At 56.4% G+C, this 15,004-nt stretch overlaps 1 pseudogene; it reads left to right on the forward strand.

Moving 5' to 3' along the window:
- Positions 1–771: 771 nt before the first annotated feature.
- Positions 772–4,786, forward strand: LOC135999296 (killer cell lectin-like receptor subfamily B member 1B allele C; annotated as a pseudogene).
- Positions 4,787–15,004: the final 10,218 nt, after the last annotated feature.

Raw genomic sequence — 15,004 nt, forward strand, 5'->3', positions numbered from 1 at the left:
TTTCATGATAAATCTCCCCAGGGTTTTCTCTACCTGCTCTGGTCACAATCAAGCCCCTTCCATGTGCTCACATTGCCCAGTCTGGAAACCACTTTCCCCTAAAAAGGGATAAATGGCTAATTTTTGGATGTTTCAATAGGTCCTGACAATTTGTTTTTTGCTCTCACTGGGGTTGAAAAATCCTTGCATGGGATTTTTTAGTCTGTGCAGAAAAAGATGAGCGAATCTTCCAAAGAAACCAGTCAAAATGTCATTTCACACCTTTACATTTTCTATAATTTTGGGCTTGTGTTTTCATTTTTGACCTTCCCTGCCGTCCATTTAGTCCAGTCCTGGTTTCCAAAGGGAGCAGCTGAGTGTCTCTTGGAAATGACTTGAAAACAAGGAACAAAGGAGAAACAACTTGATTTCTTGAGCTTTTGAGGCAATTTTCCATCTTTCCCCTCAAAGGGCTCGTTTCCAACCCCTTGTTTCCAGAGTCTGATGGGTTTTTTGTCACCTTGCTCTGCAAAGCAGCAAAATGGTGATGTGCTTTAAACCCAGGCTGAAAAAACAGTGAAATTACAGGGAAATTGGTAAAAGCGACGATGCTGGAATAGGTTTGGGTGGGGAGAAGCAGCGATCGAGGCAAGAAAACACCTTTCAAGTAGCTGCAGAGAGGAGATAAGGGTGGAAGGGATCTGGTTTTATTGTATTTCATAAAAATCCCCATTCTCACAATCCTGCTAGGAACATTCTGGGAGATCGCAGAGTCTCTGCATAATTCTTGCCATGACACCTTATTTCTCGTGCAAAATAACCCATTTGGACAGAGTGGAGCGAAGTCTGGAACGGCCCATTTGCTGAACCACGGATCTTGGGTTCGTTTGGGCCTTTTTAAAATTATTGTCTTGTTTGGTACCTTAGAAGAATACGGCTCAACTTTGAATAGAAAAGGCTTCTTAACCTTGTCAGGCGCTACTTCCCCTGATGACCGAAACACATTTTCCCTGGCTTAATTCAGCGGAAACTGCATAAAGTTTCATTTTCGGGCTGACCAGCGCATTGCAGGTGCTTTTTTGCAATCTTGCTGCACTTGACGAGCGTTCAGAGGCTCGTGCTTCTCCTCGCAGAGCTCTGGCTTGGAGAGGAACTTGTAGAGATAAACCAGAGGAGTGAAAAACCACAGAAAAACTGAATTATCTGCTGGCTGGATGGGCACCATTGGAGCCAGAGGCACGGCTGGTGATCCTCCTGCCTCTCCTGCTATGGCCGAGAGAATTGTCTATGCTGACCTGAATATCGGGTCTGGAAGGGGCTGCAGGAAAATGCGTTCACTTCCTCAACCTCAGAGTAAGTGCATCAGGGGGGCTTTTGGGGGGATTTTTTATGTTTTGGCTGTGGTTGTGTTGGGAGACCCCTGCCCTCCAAGCAGGAAGGGAAGGGCCCGGGGCCGTGGTGGGTGATGAAGGATCCCGTCTGCTCTTTGTGATTCCTTCAGTAGTTTTGTCTTGAAATGGTTTTAGGGTTTCTTTGAAATGGGGTCGCTGTTGCCGGAGTCCTAGCAGGACTGTTAAAATGCTGCTTTTCTGCCCACGGCCACCACGTTGTCCCCCCTACACCTCCCTCAGCCTTCCTCCTGCACCTGCTTTGGCTTCAGCCAAAGATTTAATTCCTGCTCTTTCCTCCTCTGGAAGAGATCTCTGCGTGGTGAGGACATCTTCAGGCAACTTCCCACAATGTCTTCTTTTTTGCAAGACTTCCATGATTTCCACCAAACACCCCGCTTTTGATCTCAAAGGACTCTGCAAAACCCACCACCTGATGTTAAGGTGGAATTGAATGTTCCTCCTTTGCTGTTTAATTCTGAAGCAGATGCCAAACCTTTGCTGGTCAAGGTGAGCTCTGGCTTTGGCCAGAAGCAGCATCCTGCCCTCCCTTTTGTGAAGAAAGAGCTGAGGATGGATACACTTGACCTGACCTTGAGCTCTGCAGGGAGAACATCGGCCTCCGGGCCTCCTCGGGGAGAACGGGGCTGTTTAACCATGGTCAGATGAGTCTCCTCGCAGAGCTTGGTCCATCCAGGTTCTGCAGTTTTCCCCTGGTGTGGAGAAAAAATGCCATGGTGGAGCTATTATTCATCTTATTAATATATATTCTTACTATCTGCCATCTTGGTCCAGCTCTACCCTTGACTTCTAGTGACTTTATAACATCCAGGAAATTCCCAATTCTTGGGTATCTGGGTAAAAACCAACGCAACTCCATCACGAGCATCTTTGCTCAGCGGCAGTAGGATCGGGAGGAGGGTGGCAGTGGCGAAACGTGGACGATAGACCAAAGCTTTAGAACAACCAGCAGCAGCACAGAGGGATTTTGGGGAGAAAAGAGCCCGAATCTGCGCTGCAGGTCTGTCTGGCGGGATGCGGGGCTGGGACAAGGTTTTTCTCCCAACAACTCCTTTCCCTTGCAGCATCGAGCTGTCCCCGGTGGCACCGAGCCGCTCTCTGCGCCGGCTGGACCGGGAATCTCCTCCTCGGGGTGGCCGTGGTGGCAATGGGATGCTCATGTGAGTAGCTCCGCTTGTCGGCACGGGGACAACCAAAGGACAATCCGGAGAGGGGACCATCCAAAGAGAGCGTCCCTGCTCCGGGGGTGCTGGCTCAGGTGCTTGTGTAGGAGGCCAATCTGCTTTTTACGATCTGTGGCATCTATCAGAATTTCGTAGAGCTGGTGGGTGGAGGAGACTTGACTATTTTGGTTGGCCAGTGAGAAGAAAACCACTGGAAACTTCTCAGCTGTGGCAGGGTCAGGATTTGACACCCCGTGGCCGAGCTCAGGGTCACACGGAGCCCTGTTGGAATGAGTTTTGTGCCCGGTGTGATGTTGCTGGTGGGATCTGATGCTGCCCTGACCCACAGCACCCCCGAACCACAGCAAGCAGGTGGAAGGGAGACTCAAATGTGTGGTGGATCTTGGTGAGGAAATCCTTCTCCAAAGGGGGAGGGGATCCAATGGATCTTGTGCTGGGAAGGGTCTCGGGTGTGGATTTGAACTTTGGGGATGGATGTGTCAAGCTTCTGGCACAGGGGTATGGAGGAAAGAGCAAAGGGATCAGGCTCAGCTCCCTTCGTGGCTCCAAGAGCTGCAAAACGCAGGTGATGCTCTGAGGATGTGGGAGCAACTTTGGGTACCAGCCCTGAGCCGGTGGCTTTGTAGGGATCTGCTGTCCCTGCTGTGGGGTGGAACTGGGAGCAGCAACAATCTGGGGCTGATGGTTTGAACTTGTGGGGTCCAGAACCAGAGAGAGACCCCAAAACACATCTGCTGGGAGCTGTTTGTGCACACTGCAGGTGTCTGTGGTCGCGCTGTGCTGCGAGGGGTAGTCAGAAGGTGGTGAAGAGCCCCTCACCCTTGCGCCAGGCCCCTCTGGGCTGCACAGATGGGGCTGGCACAGCTCGTTTGTGCACAAGAGGCCATTTCCGTAGCGGTCAGAGGCTCCCGGGGCTCTCTGCGGCTGGTCAGGCTGATGGCTCCGTATCTCGTGTTCCATCTCAGGCAGGGGTGGGGGGGCCACATCCCAGGCACTTCCCTGCAGCCCATTGGGACCACGTGCATGTAGATCTCGGTGGTATCGTGCCTGGAGGAGCCCGTCCCTCTCCCCAGCTCTGTCTGTCCCTTGCAGTTCTGCACCAGCAGCCAGGGAACACAGAAAACTGCAAAACCGGGAGCGGGACCGTGGGAGATGGCAACAGCACCCTGGAGAAGATCCGCTCAGAGCTGCGGAAAGATCTTTGCTCATCAAATCTGCAAGGTAATGCCAACCACAACACATCTCCACACTGTCTGGTTTCCCAAAACCTTGTAGCACCCCCAAATTAGAGAAGCAGGTGAAGCTCAGGCCATCCCCGTGTTCCTGGGGAGCAAGCAGGACTTAAACGCTTGCCCTTCTTTGGATGGGCAGGGGACAAGGTGGCTTCTTGGTGGCTGAACATGGCACAAGGTGGCTTCTTGGGGGCTGAACATGGCACAAGGTGGCTTCTTGGTGGCTGAACATGGTACTGCCTGTCTTTCAGAGGCTGAGGGGTGCAAGATCTGCCCCTGGGGCTGGATGTCACATGGGTCCAAGTGCTTTTGGTCTGCTGACAGGATGAGCTCTTGGAAGGAGAGCCGGGGGGACTGTGCGAGTCGGGGGGCCGAGCTGCTGATGCCGTGGGACCAGGACGAGCTGGTAAAGGGACCGATGGCATCGGCGATGTGGGACGGGTCCCGGGGCTGGTGGCACCTGGTGTGGGGTTAAGCCTTGCCCAGAAATCTGGGCTCAGCACCCACCCCTGTGCCCAAACCTCCGTGGAGCCCTGGCTGGTGTCATTGTGGGGGACACTGGTGGGACTCGGGGCTGCGTGGGGACAGGCTGGAGCCTGTTTTGGGATGACGATCAGTGACACATGAGTGTCACCACCTGCCCTCTCCCCCGACACAGGATTTCCTAAATAAAATCCTTCAGAAGCCCAGCAGCTACTTCTGGATCGGCCTCTCCCGCACCTCTCCCACGAAGGACTGGACTTGGCTGAACGGCTCCGGCCTGGACCAGAGCTGGTGAGCGCTTGGGATGCGATGGGTGTCGGGGTGGGGGCACCCCAGGGACCCTTGTGCTGTGACACAGGCTTCTTCCTGCACCCCCAGGTTGTGGCTGAGCAATTGGCACAAAGGAACCTGTGCGGTGCTGAAGGGGAACACAATCAGCGCTGCATACTGCAGCTGGGAATGTCACTGGATCTGCCAGAAAGAAGCCACCCAGCTCTGAGCGGGGCAGGAGGGGGCACGAGATGGGCCAACAGCAGGAGAGACACTTGGGAACGGGCCAGGATCAAGCCCTCGGTGGGGGCTGCGGTACTGACATTGCACATCAACCGTCTGCACCAATTACTTATGACATTAATTTGGCTCCGTGTAAAACAAACAAGTTTGTTTTAACAAGCAAGTTTTCTCACGGGGAGGGATGGAAGGAGCATCCTGCTGTTGCAGAGAAGCCTCCTCGTGCACACCCACCCTTGTGCACACTGTACCCATCCCTTTCTGCCCGGGGGGAGGATTAAAAAGAAATAAAGAAATCCAAAAGTAAACACGCAGCAAGTGAACTGCCACGAGGCAGCGCCTGGTCCAGAGCCCAAGGAGGGCGAACACCCAAACCCCAGTTTGCTGATCCGAGGAGGGGGACAGGGGACATGGACATGGGGGTGGCTGCAAGTCTAAGCCACAGCTGACACATCGGGGTGACGGGGAGGAGATAAGAGCATCTCTCTATAGAATAAACCTCCAAAAATAGCATAAAGCTCCCAGAACAGTTTCCCCAGCTCAGAGCGAGCTGCGCAGCTCGGCGGGACTGCGCCAGGGTGCTGTGCGGTCTGAGCTGGATGCCTGAGGCTGGATGGACTGGGAGCACTGGGAAGGGCCGTTTGCAGCAGCCCTGGTGTCACGTAGCCACGTCACTGCTCTCGCAGGGGACACGGGGAGGTTTGTTCACCCACCAGCCAGGTCGGGTTCGTCCCTAACAGCCCCACAGCCCCAGCCTCCCCTCCCCAGCACCACTTGCCCTTTCTTGATGATTTCTCTGCAACTATGATGTGGGTGGGGGAAATGTGGTATCACCGTCCCACTGTTGAGCCTATAAATAGTTCTGTCTGCTGCCTTTGGCTGAAAAGCTTTGAGTGGGTTGGTAATGAAGCCGAGAGAGCTGAAATTTGAGGCTTCCAGACATTTGCCCCCACCGCCTCTCCCTGGGACCAAACGGTGAATTATGGAGCACGAGCCCAGGTGAAAACCTGAAGCAAAGAGGTTGGGCTGCAGCAGGGTGAAAGCAAGTTTGGGCTTGAGCCTAATTGTTAATTAGGGAGAGAGGAATTCCTGGCTGGGTAAAAATGTACAATGATTTGCTGAAATTACTGCTTTACTCATTTACTGAGATTACTGCTGCTCATGCCCTTATCTGGCCTCATTCCTTGGAGTGGTGCATTACAACATGGAAAAAACCAAGTTTTTTAAGGTCCTTAATCATCACATCAGCAGAAGAACCGCTATCGGAGCTGAATCGCATCCAGACAACAACAGCACTTGCTCCTGCTGTACTCACAGCGTCCAGCCCTGGGCTCTCTTGTAGCTTTGCCCCGATTCTGCAAGTCCTGGTGGAGCCTGACCTGGGTTTGGAACGCCGCTGCTCCCCCAGGATCTCCCTTTGGGAGACACAGGAGAATGTGAAATATTAACTGAAAAAACAAACCAGAAATGGTGATAAGAAAAGGTTCCTACGGCAACAATAATGATCAGAGAAGGGGTTTACCGCAGGAAGCAACGTGGAAGGGGTGGCTTTCAGCAGCTGCTTCGGGTTGTTTCAATTTGCTGGATTCTTGCTCCAGTACTACAGGTAGGGGATACATTTGGGGTTCAGGAGCACAGAGCATCCCTGTGTGGGTTTAAACCCCTCAGCTGGCTGGAGGCTGCGGGAATGGAGGGGGAGACCTGCAGTTATTTCTCTATTGTGGAGAAAAGAACAGGCAGTGGAAGTTGGTTTCCCTTATCTCTTATCTCATCTCTTATATCTTAAATCTCATTTCTCATCTCTCATCTCTTATCTCTTATCTCTCTCTCCTCTTGGCGTTTTCGCTCCTCTTCCTCCATCACCTGCTGTTTTCCTCCAAAACTCACCAAGCTGCAGCCTGGAGCAGGAGTAATTTTGTGCTTGGGACAGCAGCAAAATGCTACATCACTTCAACCCTATTCAAGGTCAAGTGGGGATATTGGGAGGTTGTGGCTGGGCTGAGTGTGACGTGGGCAGCTAAAATTTAGGTTAAAATAGCTGGGGGGGGGGCAGGAGGATGATGGAAGTAAAGCTGTTTGCAAGCTGCGGGAGGCACAGGGTGGCCCAAACGGTGGGTCTGGGGGACGGTGCCCATCTCTTGTGGTTGGGGTGGGATGGAGAGGATTCAGTGAGGTCAGACAGCCCTAAAAATCCTGGAGACTGATGAAAGCACTGGGATGCACCCCTGAACTGAGCCTGCACCCCACTGTACCCCCCATGTGCTTTGTGGCCGTATTTAAAGGCGCCGAGTGGGAAACACAAGAGCTGCGGGAGCTGGGGCTGCTCTTCGTGTCTCTTCCATGTGGTTTGTACCCAGGTTTTAGTCGTAAGTGCATTAAGGATCAAAAGGTCCCCATCGGGGTCACCGTGGTCGTAGCCGTGTTCCTTCTCACCATCATCGCGCTGGCGGGTAAGTGCCTGAGGATGGAGGTGCCAACCCCCACAGTCTTCCCCTCCCCTGGAGAAAACCCACCAGGTTGAGTCACCAGGATGTGTTCTGCTTCTTTCCAGTTAAGAGATGCCCGTCCTGTCCATCCTGCCCCTCTCGCGTCCTTCCCGGCTGCCTGGAAAATGGCATTGGATACAGGGAAAAGTGCTTTTACTTTATTGAGGATGAAGCGGAGTGGAACAGGAGTCAGAGCTCATGCATTCCTCTGGGAGCACATTTGGCCACCACGGACAGCTGGGAGGAGCTGGTAATTGGGAAATTCCTGAGAACCGGTGTGTCAGCGGCTGTTGCCAAGTCGATTTGGGATTCCCTGGAGAGCGTAACATGAAGATACATATCTGATGTTGATTTTTTCCCACTCTAGCCTTTCCTCTTGCACTATGAGCATCCCTTCCACCACTGGATCGGTCTCTGAAGGGAAGACTCTGGACTTTAGAAATGGGTCAACAGGTCTCTCTTCAACACCTTGTACATCCCTTCTTCTTCTGGAGAACATAACCATGTCCTGGGCTGGGCTGGGTTGGAGATTGAATGCCAGAAGACACATATATATTTATTTACATATATATATATGTATAAAAATGTATTGCAGCACAAGCGTTTGCCTCGACGGGACCCTGCACCGGAGACATGGAGAGCACCGGGACGGCAATCAGCCTGGCGTTGTGCACTCGGACGCTGTGTTTCCAGTGACAATATTTATCTCTTTAGGGTGTTTTCCCCCCCAAAGTCCGAACCGGTACAACCACTGTCAGCTCAGCTGAAGTAGCACCCGTTTGCCTCTTGTTTTCCAACTGTTGGGGAAGCAGAACTGTTGGTAAACCTCTCCTCACCCCAAAAAATAATTTCCCCTCCCCACACCCCGATGTGTGTACTAATAAATAAAAAATGTCTGTTTCCTACAGAGCTAATAAATATATACCTGCGTTACTGTGGCTCTGACAGCACCTCTGCGTGAAATATATTACAGCTGGGGCAAAAATCGTGCTGAAATTTCCCCATTTTTGCACTTTGCATTTGGGTATGTAATAGGAATAAGGGTTTAATTGCTTTTTTTTTTCCTCTCTTCTCCCTGTTTTGCAGCTGGGCTGCAGACACCGAGCCCCTGTTGCTCTGGTTTATATTTGCTCCTATGAGCGTCGCTGCCGCCTCCAGGGGGATTTCGGGAGCAACCAGGTCTGTGCTGAGCATCGAGCTGGGAAATATTTCCCCTGGGATGGGGTTATTGGAACTTGCTGGTGAACTGGAGTGAGGGGCACTCACAAGGCTTCTTGTAACGCGGATCCATCCCACCAGCTCCACTCCTGCCCGCGCGTCTGGTTGATGCTCAGCCCCATCCAGGCTCCGGAGGTCTTTCTGCTCATCTCCCCGATGAAAGCCTGGGAGAGGAGAAGAGACTCAGAGCTGATCGCATGGCAAAGAGACCTGATCCTGCCCATGAGGGTCTGTTCTGGGATGAGCCTGGCACATCCCAGTTGCAGACTGGGGGCTGGAGGGGTTGGTGGGTGCTTTGGGAGAGATGGGAGTGTGGTCTGGAGGTGATGGGCAGGGCTGGAGACATTCAAACCCGCCTGGACACAATGCTGTGTGATCTGCTCTGGTGACCCTGTGTCAGCAGGTGGATTGGACTGGATGATCTCCCGAGGTCCCTTCAACCCCAACCAGCCTGGGATGCTCTGTGTATGATTCGGTGAAGCAGTGTTTTTTGGGGTGACAGAGGAGCCTGGAAGCTCATTTCTGTATTTGCCCTCTTCCCTTAACCTCACCTAAGCTCCGATTTATGTTTTGAGGCTTTTTTTCCCCTTGAAATCACAGAATCATTTTGGTTGGAAAACACCCTCAAGCTCATCAAGAAAGAAGAAATTGTTCCCCAGATCCAACCTCAACCTCCCCTGGTGCAACTTGAGACCGCACCCAACAAATTCACTCACCGGGAAGCTTCGAGCAGGCGCCGGGAGCCGAGCGCGGTGGCACCTCTGGCTTGGCGTAGATGGTGGTCGGCGCCATGGCCGGTCCCTGCCTTCGCGGCATTAAGATTTAGACCTAGGGGGTTTTTTTGTCCCCCCCAGAGCAAAAGCGAGCTCAGAGACCAGCAGCAGTGGTGGTTCTGTGGCTGGAGTCACAGCTAAAACCCCACACCCATCGTCGTGTCCCGGCTGTCACGTCCCCCGCTTCGCGCTCTGCTCTTCCGCTGGCTGCACCAGCCCACAAAGAGCTGCTTCTGAACGCACAGCTGCTTCTTCCAGGTGTTGAAGCAACTTGGGGGGAGAAAGGGAGATATCTGAAGGTCTTTACCCATTGGGGAAAGCAGGTTCCTCCTCCTCCTGGTGCCAGAGACAGGCTGGTGCTGGCACATACTAATATAAATATATGTCTATCTAGATATTTCTTGATTTCCTACCTGCTTTTCACCAGCAGCAGAGAGCAAGGATGTGACTCACTTGCAATTTGCAGGGTGCTGGTTGATTTGGGGTTTATTTTTAGCAGCTCTTTGGGTCTTGGCGCTGCTCCCACAGGTGAGAAAAGCAGAGCTGGTGATGCGGGAAACATCAAGCCTGTTGCAACTAGCCACAGAAATGACAATTGGCTTGTTCAGTCTTTCTAGGGGCAAATTTGCAGAGGATCCATGTGGTTTCATGCTCCTGCGAATGCTGAGAATGCAGCATTAAAAATCCTTTCTGGGAAAGGAGGTGACATGAAAAAGCAGAGATGTTCTCCCCCAAAAAATAAAGGACAAGGTATAACATGCATTTTGCTTTCAGGGTGGGATTTGGCTCATTAAGTGTTGGATCTTGCGGTTGATCCCCTGCTTTAGCTGCTTACAGGGGGATACATCACCCCCTCTCTTTTCCCCCTTGCTCTTTTCATCTTATCTTGCTTTGTCATTCTTTCTGTCTTTCTTGTCCCTTCCCATGTCGATGCGTTTTTAGCACAGGACAAAAATGCTCCATTGAGCTGCAAATATCTGGGCTCATGTCATAAAGTTCTTAGTGACCTCTGCAAAAGGAACCTGAAAAAAACCAAACCCAAAACAACACAAACCCCCCAAAACCCCGAAGAAACAACAAAACTCAGCGCAAACCACAAAACTGATTATTTATTATATGTACAGCCCAAAGCAATTTCTGAGGGTACATAGGCAACTAACTTGCAGGGACCCTCAGCATCACATCAAACACTCTGTACTTGTGTTTCTCCTCTATTTCTCTTAAGGGCGAGGAACAAGCTCACGAAACTTTCCCCTACTCATCTTAGACCTGAAAAAGCCGCGTACAACCACATTCTAGCTGGGTTCTGCTCTCTCGCAGACAAATTGGCTGAATTAAGATCTCGAGGTTCCCCGGGAGATCGTTCATTTACAACAACCGCTTCCAAAGTCTTGCCAGACCATCAGAACCTGGATACGTGGTGACCCGGAGGCCACGGAGCGGCTGGCGGATCCCTCGATCTGCTGCGATCGGTGCCCACAAACCAAACGCGCGGATCCCGGGTTGTGTCGGGGATCTCCGGGAAGAGACGTCCCAGGGCTGGAGCTGCCTGGGGAGAAAATGAGCCAAAGCTCCGACGTCGGCCCAGACACAACAGCCCCACCAGCTGCAGCGTATTGAGCAGAATCACCGCTCACCAGGAGAAATAACTGGTTTGTGCCCCGGTCCCTGCGGACCCAGCGGAGCCGCGGCCCTCGGCAGCGCCCACAGCCCCGGCGCCACCAGCCCCCGGCCCGGGCAGCGCCGGCTCCCCCGTCACCCCTCGGGCAGCCCCCGCACCAACCAAGCTCTGCCCGGGCCTGGGGCTCAGTTTGGCCACGACCTCTCTGGGCCAGGCGGGGTCAGGATGGGCTCTGCTGGAAAACCTGACGTGCGGCCTTTGCCAATGTGGACAGAGCCCTCGTGTGGGAAACAAAGATCCTGCACGCCCCGCCCGGCTTGGCAAATCAAACTCCACACAGAAACAATCACAGGATGATCAGGAACAACATGAATCATAGAATCATTTTGGTTGGAAATGACACTCAAGCTCAACGAGTCCAACCATAACCCACCCCTGGCACTGCCCCATGTCCCTGAGAACCTCATGTCCGTCTGTCCAACCCCTCCAGGGATGGTGACTCCAGCACTGCCCTGGGCAGCCTGTTCCAATGCCCCACAGCCCTTCGGGGAAGAAATTGTTCCCCTGATCCTCCCCCAGAGGCTCTGAGCCCCATCATGTCTGACTGGAAGGGCTGCAGCATCCAAGCTCTCCCTTCCATCCCGTGCGACAGCTCCACCTCGCCTGCCCTGCCCACCCGTCCTGCCCAGCCCGGACCCTCCTGCCAGCACTGCAGGCGTGGGACTCGTCCCACCGAGTCCCCCTCGTGCCAAGGATGTCCCAGCTCTGGGAACGGCCCAAGGCTTCCAGCCAAAGGCACTTGCAGCCCCAGCCCCTGGGAGCCGCCCGTGGGGGCCGGGGGCAGCCCAGCCCCCCTGAACCCTTTCCCTGCCCAGGAGCAGCTGGGGAGGCTCTTGGGCTGGGGCGGAACACGGGGAGCCCCAACATTCCTTCCTGGGACACCCCAAAGAGTCCTTAGATACCAACAGCCAGAGGGACCATGGCGCAGCCACCACTGCGGCTCCCAGCCCGTGGCCCCCGGGCCCCGCCGGTTCTGCGGCTCCTGCAGCCGTCTGTGCTCCCCCAAACCTTCTACCCGCCAGGTAGGGACCCACCCTGAGCCCTGCAGCCCGGGACGCTCCTGGGGGCAAGAGCGGAGGTGACCGCCGGCCATGGCTCCTGTCTCTCTTGCAGGCTCAGCCCCGCTGTGCCCACTGCCCAGGCAGGAGCAGCCCTTCCCCGCAGCCTGGGCACCCCCGGCCCCACCGGCCCCACCAGCAGGTACGGCACCCCTGTCTGCTCGGACACCCCGGCACCTTCGGCCCCTTCGCCATCCCCGACCCCGGGCACTCCCAGCACCCACCACCCCTGTCCCCCGGCACATACGGCACTGGGCAGAACCGGGGGCTGTTGGTGATGGTGGCCGGCTCGGGGGGTGCCCATGGAGGGTCCCCCCAGCCCAGCACGGCTCCCTCTCCCCACACAGGGCTGCAGAGAGCACCATGTGGCTGCTGGTTTGACCCCCGGGTGTTCCACATCCAGTGGACCATCCCCTACGGCCACCAGGGCACAGCGGTGGCCCCAGCCCCTCCGGAGCTGCCGACCTCCATCCCCGGCTCCCAGCACGTCCAGGGGCAATGGGCACCGATCAACGTTCCCAGCACGGCCACCGCTGCGGGGGCACCTGGGGGCAGGAACATCCCCCGGAGCAGCAACGTCCCCACCAGCTCCTCTGCTGCTCCCCAGAAGAAGGGCCAGGAGGACCTGGGAGCTGACCTGCACGTCTCCGAGGAGATGCTGCTTCAAGAGGCCCATCGGCTTTTTGGTGTCTCCCGGGATGCCGTGAGGGTCACCGAGGATGGGTCCAGCAGCGGCCCCACAGCTCCTGACCCTGTGGCCACCGGTGCAGAGGGGAGTGCGGTGGCCCCAGCCTCCCCAATACTGCTGACGTCCGTCACCATCTACCAGCACGTCAAGGGGCCACTGCAACCCCTCAACATCTCCGGCACGGCCACCAACGTGGGGACACCCCCAGGCAGCACCAGCCCCCTGGGCAGCACCAGCCCCCCCAGCCCCTCTGCTGCCCCCCACCACACAGCTCCTGCGGACCACACGGGCCCCCTGCCAGGAACCCAGGTGGTGCCGTTAGAAGAGGCCCTGACGATCTTCGGCTGCTCCTTGGATGCGCTGGGGGTGGCCCAGGACACTCCCATCAGCAGCCCCAGGCCAGGGCACCCTGGTGGCACCAGCTCAGCCGTCCCCCAGCCTGACTTCTCGTCCCTCGCGCTGCCCGAGGATCTTCTGAGCCCAGATTACAGCGTCCCCGAGCTCAGAGAGGCCGTGCTGAGCACGGCCGAGTTCCATGTGCTGGGCATGGAGCCCCCGCAGCTGTGGAGGGACGCGGGGATGGAGCTGCCACCGGCCCAGGCTGCCCTGGCAGAGCAGCGGGGGCAGAAGCGGGGGCAGAGCCCCTCGGCAGAGCCCCCCAGCAAGCGCAGGGCTCTGGCAGGGAGCAGGGGGGTGGGAGGGGGGGTTTAGACCAGAGCAGGGGACACGGTGGGGGGGGTTGGGAGACGAGGGGTGCAGTATTTGGGGGTGGGGGGCCTGGGGGTGTGTGGGAGGAGGGGGAGTGTGTTTGGGGGCCTGGGGGGGTTGGAGGGTGTGGGAGGAGGGTGGTGGGTTTGGGGGTGGGTGGGTTAGGGGAGGTGTGGGAGGAGGGGGGTGCTTGGGGGGTGTTAGTGGGTGCGGGAGGAGGGGGTGGTGGGTTTGGGGTGAGGGGCTTAGAGTAGCTTTGGGACCTTTTCTCTTGTTTTTCTATTAAATGCTGTTTCTCCAGAACTGCTCCGTGCCTGTGTGGGAGGGGGAGGGAGCGCAGGGGGCACCGGGAAACGGCCCCAAGAGCTGCAAAAGCCCCGATGAGCCCAAATCAGAGCCCATGAGCCCCCAAGGGCACCGAGCCCCGCCAGGGCCGAGTCACCGCCAGCAGGACAGACAATGGGGGTTCCCCTGTCCCCTTCCCCAGGGGAAGCCGCTCTTTGGTGGGGGGAGCAGGACAGACGGGTCCCTGCAGGACTCACGGACACGGCCCCACACAGGAAGCAGCACGGAGCCCCTGGGACAGGGACAGACCTGGGGGGCCAGGGTGGGCATGGACACACAGACAACAGGGGTGCAACACCTTCGTCTGGAACTGGAGCAGCGTCCCCTCCAGCGGGGACAGGGCTCGGGGCAAAGCCCTTCAGAGCCTCAGGACAACCAGGCCCTTCCTCGGGTCCCACCGCGCTCAGCTCCAGAGCCCGGCTTTGCCTCCCTGCCGCAGCAAAAGAACCCCAAATGAGCCCCAGAATGGCGAGGGAGGGACTGCAGGGCAGGGACCCTCCTGCCCTTGTCTGGCTGCACCTTGGATAACTGCAAGAGCAGAAACGGGTGGAAATAAAATTGGAAATACCAGCAGGTACGGCACACCTGTTTGCTCGGACACCCCGGCACCTTTGGCCCCTTCGCCATCCCCGACCCCGGGCACTCCCAGCACCCACCACCCCTGTCCCCCGGCACATACGGCACTGGGCAGAACCGGGGGCTGTCGGTGATGGGGGCCGGCTTGGGGGGTGCCCATGGAGGGTCCCCCCGGCCCAGCACGGCTCCCTCTCCCCACACAGGTCTGCAGAGAGCACCATGTGGCTGCTGGTTTGACCCCCGGGTGTTCCACATCCAGTGGACCATCCCCTACGGCCACCAGGGCACAGCGGTGCCCCAGCCCCTCCGGAGCTGCCGACATCCATCCCCGGCTCCCAGCACGTCCAGGGGCAATGGGCACCGATCAATGTTCCCAGCACAGCCACCGCTGCGGGGGCACCTGGGGGCAGGAACATCCCCCGGAGCAGCAACGTCCCCACCAGCTCCTCTGCTGCTCCCCAGAAGAAGGGCCAGGAGGACCTGCGAGCTGACCTGCACGTCTCTGAGGAGATGCTGCTTCAAGAGGCCCATCGGCTCTTCGGCATCTCCCGGGATGCCGTGAGGGTCACCGAGGATGGGTCCACCAACGGCCCCACAGCTCCTGGCCCTGTGGCCACCAGTGCAGAGAGGAGTGCGGTGCTGGCCCCACTACCCAGCTCCTGGGGACCACACGG

Source organism: Caloenas nicobarica, chromosome 27 (genome assembly GCF_036013445.1).
Source record: "Caloenas nicobarica isolate bCalNic1 chromosome 27, bCalNic1.hap1, whole genome shotgun sequence".
Classification (NCBI taxonomy): Eukaryota; Metazoa; Chordata; class Aves; order Columbiformes; family Columbidae; genus Caloenas; species Caloenas nicobarica.